Here is a 20827-nt window from a genome sequence, read left to right as displayed (position 1 = left end):
TAAATTTCAATTAAATACAAACTAATGAAATAGAAATCTAAAAGATTATAAATTAATATTAATTGATTTGTGCAATCATTTAACGAAAATATATGATAAGTAATGCAAATTAATTATAATAACAAGTATCAATCTTATAAAATCATCATCATTTACCGTAAATATCTCGAATGAAACTCGGCGAAATCTTGACGTAATAAGAACCTTAACGGGCGTCCTTCACGAGAATCTTAGCAGTATTCACGGTCAAGAACGTTGTTTGTTGTTTTTACTATAAGAAAGAGAGATCGAAAGAAAACTCGATAAGGATGGCATGAGCTTACGTAAGCACACACGCGTTCCATATTTTATTTCCGTTCAGTAAATTCTTATCCCTTCCATTTCTCCTATCCCTTCTCCTCTACACGTGTCCCCCACCTTTCTGCACTCTCACCATTCGCATGGAATTACAGTGCTCTCATTTATCCTCTTGCAAAAACTATGACAATATTCGTCGATATACATGAAACTTTGAGTATTCTGAAATATGAAATGAAACAGATGCAACTAATCAGATCAATAAATTAAATCAATCATTTGTATTGTTTGTAGTTTATTTGTAGTAGTATTTTTGTTCATTTCATAAATATCTTATACTTTGAAGTTTATTATAAAAAGAATCAAAAATACAAATCATCGAAGAAGTTATTTTAATTCGTAATGTAAAAAAGAAAATATAAGAAGAATGTGGTTGAACTGAGAGAACAGAGTGAGAGAGAGAGAGAGAGAGAGTGAGAGTTATTATAAGTAATTAAGTGTGAACGATTTATGACTGGTGATTTAAATGAATTGTGAGTAATCAAGGCTAAAAGTAGTTCTCATACCAAAATAGATTTCATACAGTTTCGTGAATAATAATAAACATAAACCGATATATATATATATATATATATATATATATATATATATATATATATATATCAAATAATTATAATTAGAAATTATTGTACAATACTTTGTAATTAAAAGTGATTCGAATTAATTCTGATAATGCAATTACGAATATTAATGGCAAACCTTTTTAAAATAGATTTAACTAAACTATTATTGTATTAATAATAATCAATTAATAAACTATTTATAAAATAATTATTTAAATAATAATTAAACTATATATATATTATTATTTATATATTATAAAAGTAAACTATTATATACAAATGATAAGAATAATAATGATTTAATGACTTTAAAATAAATTAATTTTTTTATTATATTATAATTATTTAATTAATTATAATAAAATAATTACAAATTTTATATATAAACGAGAAAAAAAAAGAAAATTAGGACAATCTAAATAGAACTCTTCAAAATTATTGAATCCAATTATAAAACAAAAAATACAAAAAAAAAATAAAATAATTTAAATAATTTCAAAATAAAACATAGAAACATTATTTCCAAATTTAAAAGTACATCGAAAGATTTGTTTTTTTTTTCAAATCTAGGAAAGCAAACAGTACTTTTGCAACATGCACTGAATCATTCACGAAAGATCACGTTCATTCAAGGAACAAGACTACGTACGACACCACGCGCCCACAAATCTTGTTTTCCTTTTTCTTTTTTTCTCTTCTCTCTCTCTCTCTCTTTCTTATTCATTCCATTTCGCTCTTACTTTTACAGTAAGATCCACGATGTGACGCAAGTCGAAAGAAAAATCTCTTTTTTTCATTCTTTCTCTCTCTCTCTCTTTCTCGCTCTCTCTCTCTCTCGAGCATTTTACAACGCATCGAACATGAACCACGTCGATGAGTCTAACATTTTTTCGATAAGGGCATATGACGCATCATATTTTTCAATAACTTCAAAAACATTTTATTTATATCACTAAATTGTTATATATATAACTTTGATAAATCCTACGTAATATTTATAATACGATAATGAAATTTATTTTGGAAAAAAAAGTATAACTTTAAATGATTTAAAAAAAAAATAAAAAAAAGTTTTTAAATACGTAATAGTTTCTGTAAAGTATCGTAGATTTTTAAATAACCGGTTAGAACATATTGAATTATTTACAGATTTAAAAGAAAAGAAAAAAAAAATGAACGTTTTACTTGATATCAACGAATTTTCCATAAAATTCATTTATTTATTTATCGTACAATATATTAGAGCAAAATTGTTTTTTCTCGTTATTTATTTAAAAAAAAAAACACAACAAAAATGTTGAACAAATGTAAATGTGATCACGATTTCATGTATAATCTGTAAAATACAATATATCGTAGATAAAATCGATTTTAACAAATCAAGAGAGAGTTACATGTTAAATAAAATAAAAAATTTGTCCAAATTGACAGATCTTTTTATCAATACAAAATTATTTTTTGTTTGCCTAAGTACGAAGACGATGATAATAAAAAAAAAAAAAAAAAAAAGTACTCCGTACGATCGGAAGATTTTAATCGGCTGTATTTTTTATTTTTTTTTTTTTTTTTTTTTTCATTTGAATCGATGACGTATTCGTCCACTCGAAATAGCGGCGAGCGTTTTTAAAAATAGATAGAGAACCGATAAAATACCAAATCCGGATATGCCGAATGGTGAAAGATCGTCGTCCCGTGGCTGGCGCCTCAATCTGCCACTGCGAAATTCACCGAGTGCCGAGGAGTGTCAGATAAGACGAGTTCTTCGAAAGAATCACGTATGTGTATCGCGATAAGATAATCGATAAGTGCTAAATCGAGCCTTCTCAATTACACGGATCTACCCAACATTTTATCAATTCTCTCAATCTCATTCCTTCCTTCCTTCCTTCCTTCCTTCCTTCCTCCCCTCTCCTTTCCACAACTATATCACTTCTTTACATTTATATATCTCTTTCTATTTCATATTAATAATTAAATGTTCAAAATAATTACATCAGATGTTCTCAATCGTTTCTACATTTTTTTTAAACACTTTTCAGGTATTATATATATACCCGAAGACCACGAATGGAAGGATCACGCTCAGGGATGGGAACAATGGTGGGATTTGATATTTGCAGCAATGAACTTTCGAGTTCCTGATGCCAGTTGTTAATAATAATAATAATAATAATAATAATATATCGTGCAATGTATAATAAAAAAATAGAAAACATTTGGAATATTGTTATAAAAAAAAAAAGTTCAGAATCGAAGTAATTATAGGTCTACACCACTTGAAGTTAATTTTACAGCATTAAAAAACGAACGGACGGACGGACGGTTCCTCGTTTGAAGAAAGGTTCGTCGATGCGTGACTGCACGGATTTATCGATGCGATTTGCCGGGGTTTTTTTTTTTTTTTTTTTTTTTTTTGATTTTTTTTACGTGCACAGAGAAACGAACGATTGGTTGAGATCGATAGCGTGTTTCTTTCTCAAAGGTAGATAGAATAGGAAAGAAAGAGAAAGAAAGAAAAGAAAAAGAGAGCAAGGAAACATTTATTTTACTGTGAGACTAACAGACTTACAAACGTGTACGATTACTAAGTGAAAATCCTTAAGAATGTGTGTACAACTATTACGAAAAGAATAAATAAAAATAACTATAATAAAATATAGTTAAGAAAATGAAATATTGTATTGTGTTTAACAATTATATGACAATTTTAAAATCGTGAAAGAAAAATAACAAAAATATATATATATATATAATAACTGTATAATATATTAAATATATTAATAATGATAAAAAATAATTATATATTTTACATATATTATATATTATATTTATAAAATAGTAGTATATATTTGTAAATTAGTAGTGTTAGTAGTATAATATATAATTTATTAATTATAATTTTATTATATATATAGAAAGAGAGAGAGAGAAGAAGAAATGTATTCTGAAATCTCTTTTAAATGTTTTCCATATTTATGTCCATACATTAAACAAATTTAAATGATTTTTCTTAAATGTTTGTTAACTAAAACTAAAACATTTTTAAAAATGCGTCCTCTCCACCTAAATTTATGAAAATTGGAACATGCATCACTTGCATAATCAATCGCTATGCAATCTCTTTTCTTAGTCAATTTTGATTCGTACAGAAAATTGGCATTTTTTAAGATATTAAATATTAACTAATTATAAATTAAAAAAAAATGTCTACTAAATTGATCACAAATTTCGAGATATCTTTCCTCTCAATAAAAAAAAAAAACAAAACAAAAATAAAAAAGAAACTTATACCACTTGAGAAGTAAACGATCCGTATTACAATACACCCAAACACATATAATACACACGTTGTGGGTGATTTCTATGCTAGGCGCACGTTTTACTGAAGGTAGAGCGAAATTTAATCGAATTTTATAGTCCAGGAATCGCGATCGCATTGAGGCAATATATTTTATTCGCTTTTGCCCTTTTCTATTCCTTTTTTTTTTTTTCTTTTTTCTTTATTTATTTCTTCTTAACCTCGAAACAAACATCGAAGAACGATTAGAATGAGCAGATCAGTACGTGTTTCGAAATTCAATCGAATATGTCGAAGATTTTTGTTTGTTTTTTTTTTCGAACTCTTCTTTATTATTTTTTTCAACTATTTATTATTTCTATTATATCGTATTTTTTTTAACTTTAATTTGTTCTATTTTTATTCTTTATAAAAATTATATTTTTAATTAAATGCATATATATAATAAATTATAATTAAAATATATTATAGTATTAAATTAATTATTATTAATATAATATATACTATATTATTATAGTATATTATATATATATATATATATATATATATATATTAATTATTATTAATTATTATATTGCTAATTATATTACTTTTAATAAGTATAGTATAATAATATATAATAATAAAAGTAATTTATAATATTATTACTTTTAATTACTAACATATAGTATATTATAATTAAAAGGATGTTATAATTCTACGAAAGATGGAATTAAAAAAAATAAATAAAATGTAGAGATAAAAAATCAAGACATTCGATCTTTTTAACGATCTTTTCATTGGTGGATAGAGTAGTTTGTTTAGATATCAAGATTATGAGATAATTCGATAGCTAGAAGAGATAAAAGCATACGGGACTTTTACATTCCTTAAGAACATACCACCACCACCACCACAGTTATATAGGTATTTTGTTTACGTGCTGGTGCCAATTCTGCATCGTTTGCCAGGTGGCCAAGGCACATACAAAAATATTTGGAAAACTTGCCAAAAAGAGAAAGATGAAGGATCATGAGAAAGAGGAAAAACAGAGGAAAAGTAAATATACGGTATATATTTTATCTTTCATCGTTCCCATTAATCGTGATGAAAAAAAAAAAAAAAAAAAAACACTAGAAAAATTAAATATTCATTCGTCTGTTTTAAATTATTTTTTTATAATTAAAATAATTAACCCTTTTGAGTGGTGAATACTTTTAACTAAAATGTTTTGTAGAAACGGAATAATTTATTATTAACTAGATTCTAATAAAAAATTATATTTCATATATAATTAACATTAAATATATTTAATAATAAACATTACATTGTTTTATATTAATATAATTTAATATAAATTATATTAAATATTATATATTAATTATTATTATTAATTATTTAAAATAATTTAATAATATAAATTATAAATTAAATTTAAATAAAATTAATATAAAATAAAATAATGCATCGATAGACCACTCTGATAATTTTTACCTAGCACATATATACATCCATAGCACTCTAAGGGTTAATTATTATACAATCAAAGAAAATGAAAGAAAAAAAGGATTAAAATAAATATTTATAATGAATTTCAAAGACTCAAAAATTATTTTTTATTTAAGTAACACTTTTTTAAAAATTATTATCCCTTGTTAGTTCTTTTCTATTGTATCGCTATTTTTCCTTTTGGTTTCTTTCCTTTTCTTTTTTTTTTTTTTTTTACAAGAGTAAGCAAAAGAAAAAAAAATAACACACTATAGAAGAACGTGTAATAATGAAAGGATAGAAATAACCATTTCGAGAGTTTAGCAATTTTTTGAGTCTGAAACGTCAGCTTGAATCCTCTTGAGTCAGCTTGAACACGAAAATCATTATACGTAGAGAAAATACGATATAGTAACGTCACACGCAAAAGCGTGAAAGACACGGGGGATATATTTGCCTTTCGTGGAAAGAAGGAGGAAGAAACTAAAGAAGAAGAAAAAAGAAAAAGAAAAAGAAAAAAAATGTCACCTTTAAAGAGAACTAAGCGGATAAAAACGCCCTTCCTCAGAGGCTTATCTTCTATCCCTTTTACTATATAAGTACGGCTCTCTTTTTTTAACGTGCTCGCGTACACGTACACGCACATATATATATATATGTACATACATTCCCACATATCTATACATATACACGTGCACTCTATTTTCTTCTTCAAATGTGCAAACGTCGTATACACGAATACTTAACTCTAACGTAACTCTTCTACCATAAAGGGCAAAGACGCGTAAATCAAGTTCCCGTGAAAGCTTCGAAGAGATCATCCTCGAAAGCCCTCTTTCCCTTTTTCTCTATCTTTTATCTTTTCCTCTTTATGAGGAGGAACGCGAAAAAAGAAATATTCTTTTTTTTTTTTTTTTTTGGACAGTTACGATTATTCATCCATTAAACCAACCTATATTCCGTTTTCTTCCTTTCTTTTATTTTTTTATAAACCTGACGTGTCAAAGTAGCTTCAAAGTAAAAAGAAGAAGAAAAAAAAAAGTAACTGGTAGATAATAAAAAAAAAAAAAAAAAAAAAACTACTAATTTATTTTTCCTCAGTAAACGTTTGATAAGATGTTTGTGGAATTTCTAATATCGTTGATGATTTCATACTTCTAATGACGAAATTGTAAACAAAAAATTTATTCAAATTCGTATTCATTTTAATTCATTATAATAAATCAATGCTTCTCTCTCTTCTGCATTTTCTAAATAATTAAATAGAAATAATAATGATATCATATTTACACTATAAACACACACACATCTACACATAATATCAAATAATAAATATATATATTTAATCTTGATACTAATACGAGTTTTTTTTATAGATCATTATACATTTTAAAACGCATGATGTAAGATTTCTTCGAGAAGAACAAATTCGAGAAAATACATGACGTATTTAAAATGACGTATGAAATTTACTATCGATAATAATTATTGCACGATATGTTGATGATAATGATGATGATGATGGACAACCCCTCCCCCCTTCCCACCCCCGACTGATAAAATAATAAAATATAATAAATGTATACATTAATAATATTAAAATATTATTTGTCGTATTTCGATATAAAGAAAAAACAAAAAACAAGAAACAGAGAGAAAGAGAGAGAGAGAGAGAGAGAGAATGAGCGTTGAGAGAGAAGTCGTAAAAGCTTGCATGGTCGGTGAAATGTGACGAGGACGACGGCCACCTGTGGCTCTTCTCTCTATATCGAAACGATGAATGCGCTCGCGCCAGAGCGCATTTTGAGAGAGTGGCCGCCTATACCCGTTATCACCTTTTCGCTTCTGAATTTCACTTCTTTTTCTTTTTTCCTTTTTTTTCCTCCTCCTACAACCTTTTTTCTTACATCGAATAAGAAAGAAAATAAAATGCGATACGCAATTGTATGTTTGAACTGTATTATTTGGAAAGTGGCCTAACTCCATTTATGTTCGAATCGAGATATTAAAGGGTTTGCGTTTCAATGAAATTAAAAATATACAGTACGTATAAGATACTAACGAGTTATTACGGTAGTTAACTCGATTTTTGTTTTTTTTTTTGGAAAATGCAGTTAGGCCACTTTTCAAATAAACGGCTCATTTTTACTCTTATGTCAAATAATATTTTTATGTTACACGTTAAATGTGTATGAATTATATCTATATAATATATATAATATTAATTTAATATATATATATATTAAATTATTAATAATATATTAAATTTTATATATATATAAGTATTTTTTATCATACTGTGTATATTTATAATCTCATCTACATAATTTTTATTTTTGTAATAATATTTATAATATTGAGATTATAAATATACACAGTATAATAAAAAATACTATTTTTATATTAAATGTTAAATGTGTATTGATTAACCCTTAGAGTGCCATTGACACATATATGTGTTTGTTAATATTAATATAAAATAATGTAATGTTTATATTAATTAATTAAATTATATTCAAAAAAAAAAAGAAAAACTTCAATTAATAAATGTATAATTTATTATTAATAAATTATTCAGTTTTTAGAAAAAATTTTAATTACAAGTATTCACCACTCTAAGGGTTAAAAATAAATTCACGCACACATGATTATAAATAATATATGGGATGGTAAAAAAAGAAAAAATATTATTTTTATATTACACGTGTAAATGTGTATTGTGATTAAATATAAATTCTGAACATGGTTATAAATATATAGGTTGATAAAAAAAAAAATAGTATTTTTATGTTACACGTATAAATGTGTATTGATTGTATGTAAATTATGAACATTATTATAAATATACAAGATAGTCAAAAAAAAAAAAAAAAGGAGGTCTTATAAATTTGAAGATGTTACAGTACTCATCGAGACATTTAATTAACATGAATCCTAAAATCAACCCTATTGATCTAATTTAATTTTTACTATTATAATATTAATATGAACGTTCGACATCAACTTTTAGCAACATATTGAATATTTTAGACAATTTGTTTAAAAATCTATTAATTCAAGGAATATTTGAAAATTTCACATTAATCATCTAAATTAAATTCTATTGTGTTTAACGATATATTTCTATATAGAGTGATACCTGTATCATCCTTATTCCTTATAAATTATCTTGTCACACACATACTACAGGTAATAAATTATCTCATTTAGTTTGAAGATAAATAAATATATCCCTTACATTGTAGTAAAGATTATTCCTGTTTCTTATATATTAACATAAATTATAATATTCTCAACACGTGCATCTCTCTCTCTCTCTCTCTCTCTTTTCTCTTTTTGTAAAGTTTCATTACTATAGTAATAAATCATTCTCTTATCATTCTATTTTACATCTATTATATTAATAATTATAATAAAACAGTATAATATAGATTAATTAATAAAACTTTTCTACAAAATACATTTCAGAAAGAGATCCGATATCGAAATAAAACAACTTGCTATGTATATGGCATATAATCGATCCGAAGAGAAACATATTTTCTTTCTCTTTCACTCTCTCTCTCTCTCTCTCTTTCTCTCTCTTTCTTTCTGGTCGAGGTGTCGTCTAGCGAAAAATAAACTTCGAGCTGAACGTCTCGCGATAAGCGAAGCAACAGCAGCAGCAGCAACGCGCCAACAAGTCCTCAAGGTCAACCCTGAAATTCCAGATCCGTTCCGGACCGTCGATGACAGACGCCACGGTAGGAAAGAAAAAAATAAAATAAATAAAAAAAAAAGGATAAAGGATAAAAGTAGAGCGAGATGAGGAAAGATGATGAAGAGAGAGAGAGAGAGAGAAAGAAAAAAAATGTAAAACAAGCCTACATAAAAATAATGAAAATTGGAATATTCCAAGATTAATATGTTAAGATATTTTATTTCAAAACGATTTTGAGAGATTTGCAATAATTAGGAAAAATACAAATTTATTGTATAATTTGACATTACAATTGAAATGCTATTAAACTTATGTCAAATGGTTTTAATAATTTTTCTGCTTACTAATTTAAAATTACAATTAATTTATATATCTACATAATTAATATATAATTACTAATATATACTATATTATTATTATTATTATTAATTAATATTTCTTTTTATTTTTTTTTTAATTTTCTAATATGCTATGTGCTTCTAATGTTAAATTTTCTATTATTCTATGTATAATAAAATAATTGATATTTTTAGAAATTTTCTAATTATTCTATTTAAATATTCTAATATTTCTTGCATTTTTTTTTTGTCTTTTATACAAATTTTTACAATTCTATAATTTGTTTTCTCAATTATATATATATATGTGTATATCCTTTATATTCCCGTAATATTTGAAGGAATCGATCATGCAAATATTAACAGGAAATACCCATAGTTGGTTAGGAAGACGATCTTCGATGAAGGTAAACTCAATGGCAGATAAACAAACTATACGTTTATGAATGTGCATATATGCTATGTATCAATGTAAATATGAATATGTAAGTCGTATCATCGTAGAACGAATGGTTCTATCGTTGAAGAAAATACGAGCTAGTTTACATAGTCTATATAATCGATCAAAGCCCCATTAATAATATCGCACGAAAAATATTTTCAATATAAATCCCTTCTCTCCTATTATAAAACGATTTATGATTTAGAACAAAGTATATTAACGAAAGTGTCTTCGTAATCTTATCTCATATATATACATAAGTACTACATGTGCTTATATGTTATACAAAAATAATTACCAAAAATGAATAATTTTAACAATTATGCGTATAGTAAACAATTGAATAAATAATTAATTAAAATAATTTTTAAATTATTAATTAAATTACATTAAATTAAATTAAAGTAATTTTCAAAAAATTACATATAAAATTTACAGATAATTATGACAATGGAATAAATAAAATTTAAATAAAAAATCACATGTGTATGAATTTTATAATATAAATTTATTTTATATATATATATATATTAATTTTATATATTATATAAAATATATATTATATTATATAATATAAATAATATTGTAATATACGACAAATAAATAAAATAAAATAAATATTTTCAATTTTTTCTTCAAATTATTCCTTATTATCATAATAATATTATACAAATAATTATACGAGTAATAAAACATCGTAATCTAAACCGAAGACATAGAATATGTACATATTTGATTTCAAGTAGGTGTTGAATACATAAATGCGTACATTATTATCAGAACTTTATTAGAATTATCTGAGATTTTATGGACATTATTTTTATATGCTTATACATTTTCATATGCAAATAACCATTTATAATAGTGTACGTAAATGAAAGAGTGCATACATTAGATAAATTTTATACAAAGTGCGACCTCGTGGAATATTTGTCCGTCTATTGATTAATGTCGATCGAAATGATAGAAAATTAATGTGCAAAAAAAAAAAAAAGTAGTAAAAGAATGTGCAATTAAAAGTTCGTTTCTCTAACAGTAACGTCTTATTAACGAGATTTTACGATTCCCACACGACCAAATGATACCCCTCCCCCCAAAATAATCTCCTCCCCCAACCCTCCTCCCCTTCTTACTACTCTCTCTATCTATCTCTCTATTTTTCACATGTGTTCGTAGTCACAGTTGGAGTAAAGTCACCAACTCGAATTTGGCAGAACGACAAATTGTGCCGTTTCTCTGTGATTGGCCGATTCAACAGCCGCATCAAGTTCAAACTTCGTGCCACCGCGACTGCTTCTCTCGTAGAGCTAATTTCGTAACGAATTACGTATTACGACACGATTGTCGAGTATCTCTCTTTCTCTCTCTAACGTTCTATGTGTACATACTCTCAATACGTGCAAGTCTCTTTTACGAATTCTAATTTGTAACTATCGAACATAGTTGTTCGAGTGATCGACCGTTTCCAAATAAATTTTTGCAGCACCTCGTAACATTTCAATTCTAGAAAATTTGCAAGATTTTATAATTTATTGACTATTGATTAGTAATCAATTTTTATTGATGTAAAAAAATAATTAAAAAAAAAAAAATTCATCAGAATAAGAAAACCCGGTCGTAAACTAAATAAATCGAAAAAGAAAAACCTTGGTGACATCTCGGCCTAATTATTCATTTTAATTATTCATACTTACGATAAAATTTCTTTTCCTGTGAGTTATACTATTCCATAGTTAAAATTAACCTCACTCACGTATTTATACATATATACACATTTATGCACAAGAGACACATCAACAAATCACAATAATCGATCGTTATAATCGATCAATTTGTTATATTTTTTCTCTGTCAAAAAAATTCAAAACAAATTAAACGATGATCGATTTTATATTTTAATTCTCTCTCTTTTGGTTTTTCTATTTTCATATTTCACACAGAAAATTTTGTTTTGTTTTGTTTTTTTTTTTTTTTTTGGTTTTCGCGAATGCGCATGCGAGTATAACCCACGATAACGCGGAAGCGCGAAAAATACACGAACACACACTAACACACAATAAACACACAGAGAGTAAGAGAAAAAGCACACCGTTAAGAAGATTACGAAAAGAAACGACGTTCACGCTAGGTACCCGACCGAGTGAGAGACTGACTAGAACCGCGACTCGCCGCTCGGTTTTATACGACTGACTGGTTTCCCCCCATTCGCACACGTTGCGTATGTACGCACTCAAGGAGGTAACTTCGTCTGTAGTATACCTGCCCAAAGTCGAGTTTACATTCGACTCCTCCAGCAGACTTATATTCGCGAATCTCGAATTCGTCTTTCTGTCTTTCACTCTCTTTCTCTCTCTCTCTCTTTCTATCCCTATCTCTCACTCTTTCTCACACACATATGTATACATACTCTCTTCCTTTTATTTTCTCTCTGTTTTCTTCTTTTTTTATATCGAGATCAGCGTAACTATATCTCTTTCTTTCACACATACACATGTATATAAGGAACAACGATACAATTTCAAAGTACCAACAAATTTTTCAAACTTATTCACGAATTTGTCTTTCTGTCTTTCTCTCTCTCTCTCTCTCTCTCTCTCTCTCTCTTTCTCTCATATGTACACACGTTCATTTTCTTTTCGTTTCTTTCTGGTGGTGGTAGTGGTGATTTTTTTTGGCGAGATTAACGTAACTATATCTCTTTCTTATATACCACATGTACATGAGAACACGATGACAACAACGATACAATTTCAAAGTAGCAACAAATTTTTTGTAATTTATTTATGTTTTTTTTCTTTTCTTTTCTTTTTCCATCTTAAATTCTCAAACGTCCTGTTTACAAACTGTAGTCCACGTAATCGCGAATTATGTTATCTCTTTCCTCCAAAAATATCTTAATCTTTTGGATTCTTTCTTATAAAAACAGAAAGATGAGATTGTGGATATTTGAAAAATAGAAGAAACAAAATTAGATTTGTCTACTTCGAGGAAAATTTAGTTTTACAATTGATTATTTAAATTGTTATATATGTAATTGAACCTTTACGTTCGTACCTGAGAAATATTAAAAATAAATAAAATGAAAATAAAAAACAATTGAAATAAACATAAGTAACGTACATGTTAATTTTATTATTTGAAATATAGATAAATTGTATTAGTTTTACAATTGATTATTTAAATTGTTATACATATATAAATATATATTTGAACTTTTTACGTACATACCTATAGAAACATTAAAAAAAAAAAAAAGACAATTAAAATCAACATAATTGCACGTTAATTTTTTCTAATTATAGAAACCTATAATATATAAAAAGAAGAAAAAAAATCGATAAATTTATAGAAAAAAAAAAAAAAAATTAAATAAAAGAGAAAGAAATGATGTAGTAAATGATACTTTATTCGGGAGAAAGATAAGTTCAATTGAATCACCATTGTCTGATCATGGTAGCTTTTTCTACTAGCTGCACGTTAAGTAGTTTGGAAGAAAACCGGCACATTCTGCACCGTACTATGACCAGCATAACACGAGAAACGTGATGAGCGTATCGAACAATGTTTGATCGATAAGTACACGATGCTCGGCTTTTAAAAGGGAAGGAAAGAGAGAGAGAGAGAGAAAGAGAGATAGAGATAGAGATAAATATTGAGTTGTTCCAAAAGTTTCATACTTTTTCTACAAAAGTTTTACATGTATATATAATAATTTTTTATTTTATTTTATTTATATTTAATTTAATTTAATTTTGCATATTTTATTTCCTTCTAAAGGAAGGTACTACAAGAAAATTCCATGTCAAATTTATAAAATTAAAATAAAAAACTTTAGGAATATAATAAAATAACTTTATTATATAAATTTATATTATTAACTTTAATTAATTTATTATTATATATTATTTTATTATATTATACTAAGCTTAAAAAGCTTTAAGAAATAATATAAATTTCAATATTCAAAAAATTAAGTAATAAAAAAAACTCTAACGTAAAATTTAATTTAATAACGTTAAATAAATAATAATATTTATTTAATTGAAAATGTAATAAATATATAAATAAAATTGAATAATATATTATTATTATTAATATTAAATTAATATTTTAATAATTAAATAATTATATTAACTTTTTATTTAATTATATTAATAAATATCTTAATATAAATAATTTAATATTCATATTAAAATTTAATTAATTGGCATTAGAAACTTCAAAGTTCATTGCTGGAAATACCAAATCCCGCCAGTGTTCTCATATTCATGAAATTTCGAATTTTATTTGATCAACACAAAAGTTCTTCCTTTAATATTAATGTTAATTCAATGTTAATATAATTTTACTTTATATAGTTTCTCTCTTAAAAAAAAAAAAAAAAAAAAAAAAAACAATAAAATAAATAATACTGTACACGTACAATTTCTGAAGAATAAATTAAATATAAGATACTTTTTTGGATGACCTAATAGATACAATATTCGAATAGATAAAGAGACTCCGACGAATTTCCTTAATGTCAAACTGGAAACAGCTTTACGGAACGTGACACGTGAGTCATCACCACGCTTTGCTATCAGGTAGGCGAAGCTTGCCGACCCTGACTATACTCGCTACTTTTATTTCTGTCCTTCACCGAGAGAAAGACGAGAGAAGACAACAACAACAAAAAAAGCAAAAAATGATATAAAGAGAAAGAAGTAAGAACTTTAACGCGTATCATTACCATAAGCATTTGACAGGTTTGACGAAGTCTCCATCGGGGCTAGTGATTTATCTTCATTCCAATTACCTTTGAAATACTGTACTCTATGTAATAGGATATTAATCTCTCAATGATTCTTTCTTCTTTAATTATCATTTTGTTATATCATTTCACAAAGAATAAAATGAAATTTTTAATTCGTATCCATTCATTACTATTGTCAAAGAGAGACCGTTTCAAATTTCTTTGTCATCTAATTGATGAGCGCGTAAAATCGATATGATAAAAATGACATATAATATTGATTTAACAACGACTTCAATATATAATGAATTATTATTATTATTTTTTTATTTTTTTTTATTTTACAAAGTCATAGTTTTATCGAAAAATATGAACTTTTATAGTCGTTCCTTGCGAGAACGAATAAATGACTTTTGCATAATTCAAATCGTCTCGTTATTATTCTTGCATCGCGTCTTTTCGATTCTGTTCTCTATGCGATCTTATCCTGATTCACCTAGCAAAGAGATATGATATCATGAGAACTCAAGACGTTCGGTATATAAAACGACATTTGCATAGTTCAAATTCACTTTATACTTATTCTTGTATCCTATCTTAACTAGTTCATTGTATTCTCCTTTATCTTGGACGATATAGAACAAAAGAAGAAGAAAAAAAAATACAAAAGAAATCGTATTACTTAAAACGAAAGAGTCTTTCAGTAAAAATATATTTCGAATTCTCTCAATTCCACCCTTTCGTACTTTTTCTAACCTTTATCATTATTATTTCGATCCTATACTTTTTACTTTGTTGAACCGACTGGAACAGATCACATCATGTATTATAGAAAACCTAGACTAGAAATCCATATCCTTAGTCTCGACAAAGACAGATCCTGGCAGTAGCTCGCGCAAGGACTCCACTACGATGAACGACGAAGCACCACCAGCAGTAGCAGTCATAAAATAACGCGCTTCAGAGCCCTCCAAAGGGCTCTCAGTTTACTCACGGAAAATTGCCTTGGCGTGCACCGAGAAGAGAGTACTTATTATTATATACATATATAGATACGTTATATACATATGTATTTTTGCACATATTCATAAATACAAAAGAGAGAAAGAGAGAGAGAGAAACGTTCGTCTTAGAAGAAGGGTTGAAGGTTAAGGGAAAAATAGATGCTTACATAAATATAAAGGTATTAATTTTCTACAAATATTTTTCTTTTTCATTTTTTCTTTCTTTTTTTTTTTTCGTTCACATTATGTAATTTATTATTTGTTTTATTTTTTTTAGAAAAAAACAAAGTAAATCCACAAAGATTCTGTTTTTTGATTTGTTTCTTTTCTTTTAAATTTATACATATTCCCCTCGAGTTTTCTTTCTGTGATATATTATTATTCTCTTGTTTAGATATTATTACAAAAGGGATACCTACTTCAACGTTGACGACAGCCCTTTTTTTGCTTAACTTTAAATAAATATCAAAATACATAGAAAATTTAAAAAGACAAAAAAGCGAAGAGTTTTCTTCGACATATTTTATCACGATGCATACCTGCGGTGTATTAGTTACATACTAATATTAAAATTTTATACAATAATTATAAATTTTGTTTCACATAATACGAAACATCCCGTTGATATAAGTAGAACCACGCTTTTGTTCTGAAAATTGCAAACTCGTGTAAAAATCATATATAAACTTTGTTTTACATTTGAAACACCATATCCGGACAAAATTGGACAAACAATTTCTCTTTGCTGTAATTGTGAGTTTATATGAAGTTTTACTTTTGTATAAAGAAGACCAAAAAAAAAAAAAAAAAGACAAACAAAAATGAAAAAAAATCATTTCTGGTAGCAAAACATTTTATATGCTATTTTATTTTTTGCATTTACATTATGTATCTACACCAAAAAAGCTTGACATTAAACTCGGAAGCGTTCCATTCGGTAAAACAGCCCCTTGTTTCTCATGATGTTTATTACGATCGTTAAATAATAATGAGACCTATTTATGTATTTAAGTAGATGTCCTTAGCTAGGTGGAATTTAGGTTGGTGAAATAACGATGATCCGGATGCATGCGACACTCGTTTCGCATTCCCAAAACGATGAACGTTTATATGCACATTTCATGTACATATATATATGGTCTATATAAACATATACACATATGTATATCAAATACTATATAATCATATATATATATATATATATATATATATATGTACGCACATATTATATATATATATGTTCATGTGTGTGTGTGTGTGTGTGTGTGTGTATATAAATATAACACAACTCCAGGGCGTATTACGCGACGAAGCGTAACGTGTTATGCGATAGGAGGAAGCCTTCATCGGGCGCCACTGTCATCTCGCGTTATTACTGCGAGAGCAAGTCTCGTATTTCGCAAAGCTCCTGTGGAGTTGGATTAATGAATCTACCAGCAGCTCGAGAGATCCTGTAGACAATCATCCTTGCTCTTCGTTTTGGATCTCTTAACGTTGTATAAACGTTACCCGTTAGTTCGAGCTTTCTCAATGATCTATATCCTTTGACTAGTTCAAACGAAATGATTAGTAAAACAAATGAAAAATCCAAATACAATGTTAAGATATAATTATTTCAAATAAATATATTTATTCTTATTTTAACTTGCATCAATACAGATATTAGGTCTGTATAACAATAACCATCCCTAGTAGCACAGAATATTGAAAAATATTGAAATATTGAAATAATGAAAAAAAGAGATGTAATGTCTTTTTAATATTAAATACACATACATGTATTCAATATTTTTCAATATTCTGTGCTACTAGGGATAATACTTAAATGTCAAATTAAAATACATATATGGTGTAAACATTAAAATTGCTGGAATCTTTAGATTAAACAAAACGTTCATTTGCAAGTATAATTTAATCTGATTGATACGTGTCACGCATTTACTTATTTGAAAACACATCATTATTCCTAATCATAGGTGAGATTACATACATTGTTTTGTTGTAAGAATTGAAAAAATAAAAAAAATCTTTCTACTAAGAAACATACATACGTATGAATCTATTAAGTACTTTTAAACTCTTGAAGACTACACTAATTACATATACTCTTCGTATACGAATGGAATGCAATATTCAATTAACCTTATATGCGTTGATCATTCATATTCATCAGGCTTGTGTGTCTATGCCTTAGTTCCTTCTCGCGTGTCGTATTGACGAACAATACTGACTTTCTTTGTTAATCATATTCGTATGTGAAGTCTTTGAGAAACAAGTCACTCTTTGTACTTCATTACGTAACGAAGTCAACGTTTACAGAATTTAATGAAAAAGACGTTCTTTATTTTACTCGATTGCGTTTAAAATGTGTCACGTTTGATGTAAGGCGTGGTGATAGATGTTCGTGAATGATCTTCAACGCGTTTCCAACGTTAGAATCCTAATACAGGATAACCTTTGAGTGATAAGCTTTAAAATAGTTACCCATAAACATGAATATTTTCCTACTTGAATATTTAACAAGAGGAAAACAGTTGATTATACAGTTTAACGTTAATCATATAGCGCACAGTTGTACGAAATTACACAAATATGACTGATATATGAAAAGGTAGAGTTGAATGTTTTTGAAAATTAATATTAAGGTGGTTTTGAAGTAGCTAATTATTAATATGATATTATTCTTTTGAAAGACAAAATAATGGATAAATAATAAACTTGTATATTTCAAAGAAGTAATTGTAAATCAATGCAACATTGATCGATAACGATGAACTCGATTAGTATGTTGTGTCACGGATTCGTGTAAGCTTGGCCTAATCAGTACGCAGTTAAGCACAAATCGCGAATAAATCAATTAAGTCTCAATCAGTGGCCAGTTACGTCGATGCCAAATGTCGATCGTTTATCGTGTTTCCATGGATTTTGTCCATTAACTCGGGCAGCTTGTTCCGAATTATGAGATATTGGGGATAATTGACGAAAATTCTTTTTTTCATTTACCAAAATCCGTCGAAATTATTTACAATTTGTATAATTTCGAAAATTGTTATCGACAAATTCAGATTTATGATGATTTTCTTTTTAACAAGTTAACACTTTTAAATAATAAATTATTTACAATAGTATTTCTCATATAGATGACAATAGAAAAATAAATAAAAAAATATATATGAAATAGATCAAATAATTATAAAGAAAATTATTTATTCAAAGATATTACAATAATTAAATTTTATATATTATATAATATATAATAATTTCATAGTTAATATAAGGTCGAAGAAAAAATTTTTTTTGTATTTTTTTAATTGATGGTTTTAGGAATCGTATATATATATATATATAAATTAAATTAAATATTATTTATTCTATTAAATTATATTAATATTAGATATATTATATGTAATATAATAATAATTATATAATTTATATTATTTATATTAATATATTTATAATTTATATTATATATATAATATAATAAAGCTAACATATATATCATAAAGTAAGTAAAAATAAAATAAAGTAATAAAAAAAATAATAGTATTTCTCACAAGTCGTTTCAAAATACATTTCTACAAATACTGTTTGCAAACAAAAAATAATTATATATATATATATATTTATATCTATATAAAAATACTTTAATAAGACCAATTAAAGTATAATTATATTTCTGTAATAATAATATCTTTTTAACTGAGATAAAAATGTATAATAATTTGAAAATTTAATATTGTTAAAATGTATCTTTGAGTATAGAATTTGTAAAAGTTTGCATAATAAATATCAATTTGCAAGTAAATATCAATTATATAAAATTTACAAAGAGAAACAGACAGAACAGGTAACAAATATTCTCTCATGACTGACTTGTACGTATATGTATTTTTTACTCGACGTAATATCTTCTTTTTTTTTTTTTTCATTCCTAGTCTTATACATTTATCTTTCTCTTTATTTTCTCTCTATTGAATCAGGTACCGACTACGGTAAATAAAGTTTCAACGGTTTAGTTACATTTTACTACGCAAAGAGTTTATATTCCACGTGCACGTACAATACGCAAATGCGTACAACCGGTAAAATATATATATATATATATACGCGTTTATCTATGTATGAGAAAATGTGTACGCGTGCGTACATGCGTGGGTGCGTGGAGGGGTGGTATAGGTGCACATGTATGTATAACCATAGATATATACGAATAGGTAAAAGAGAGAGAGAGAGAAAGAAAGAGAGAGAGAAGCGTGTTTGAAATTTAAAGCTGCTCGAGCGGTGATTCGAAGCGATGCGGTTGCATCGAAGCTCGCGCAAAGGACATTTGCGTATGGGCGTCGATTTACAAAGCCGAATCGCGCGGTAAACCGACAGGCATTTCACTTTGTGATTTCTAAAACCACAATAGGAACGGGCGTCGTATGACGAGAGAATGATATTTCGTTCTTCCTTAGATACGTCATAATAAAATCCTAAAAATAGACAATGCAAAATTATCTCTCCTCATATTTTCCTCTTTCGTTTCAGACAAATACAAAAAAATGTTCATTTGAAAAAAAAATAAAATAAATTATTTAATAATTGAAAAATTCAATTATCAACATATTATTATTATTATTATTATTATTATTATTGTCGGTCATTTCATGAGAAAGAAATTTAAATTGAAATGATGTTTTGTAGTAAACGTAGAAGATTTTTCTTCTATTTCTTTGTACGTTGCGTCAGTATGAAGTAAGGGAGAAGAGAAAAGAAGCTTGTTTACGATAACGGCGAATGTAAGATCGTCTTCTTCTGTATAGCGTCGTTTCTTTCGCCTTCTCTACTTTCTTTCCATCCATTCGTTTTGGGGACACGTAACGGAGAAAAATGCGAGGTCGAAGCACGAAATTCGCTGGAGAATGGCTTACTATAGGCTAGGAT

General features: G+C 26.8%; 1 protein-coding gene across 8 annotated transcripts in view; it reads right to left on the bottom strand.

The window, feature by feature from the left end:
* cmpy (crimpy) overlaps positions 1–20827 on the bottom strand; it is a 327230-nt gene that overhangs the window by 214710 nt on the left and 91693 nt on the right. Inside the window, exon 1 of one of the 8 annotated variants that reach the window (XM_089173117.1) lies at positions 11860–12318. The exons of the other annotated variants lie outside the window; for them this stretch is intronic. The gene's annotated coding sequence lies outside the window, so the exon portion shown is untranslated. Of the gene's footprint in view, positions 1–11859; positions 12319–20827 lie in introns of those variants that run through there. 8 annotated transcript variants of the gene reach the window in all.

This window comes from Polistes dominula, unplaced genomic scaffold (genome assembly GCF_049000335.1).
Source record: "Polistes dominula isolate Pdom_NZ unplaced genomic scaffold, Pdom_raw_medaka contig_28, whole genome shotgun sequence".
Classification (NCBI taxonomy): Eukaryota; Metazoa; Arthropoda; class Insecta; order Hymenoptera; family Vespidae; genus Polistes; species Polistes dominula.
This window is presented reverse-complemented; position numbering and strand designations above follow the sequence as displayed.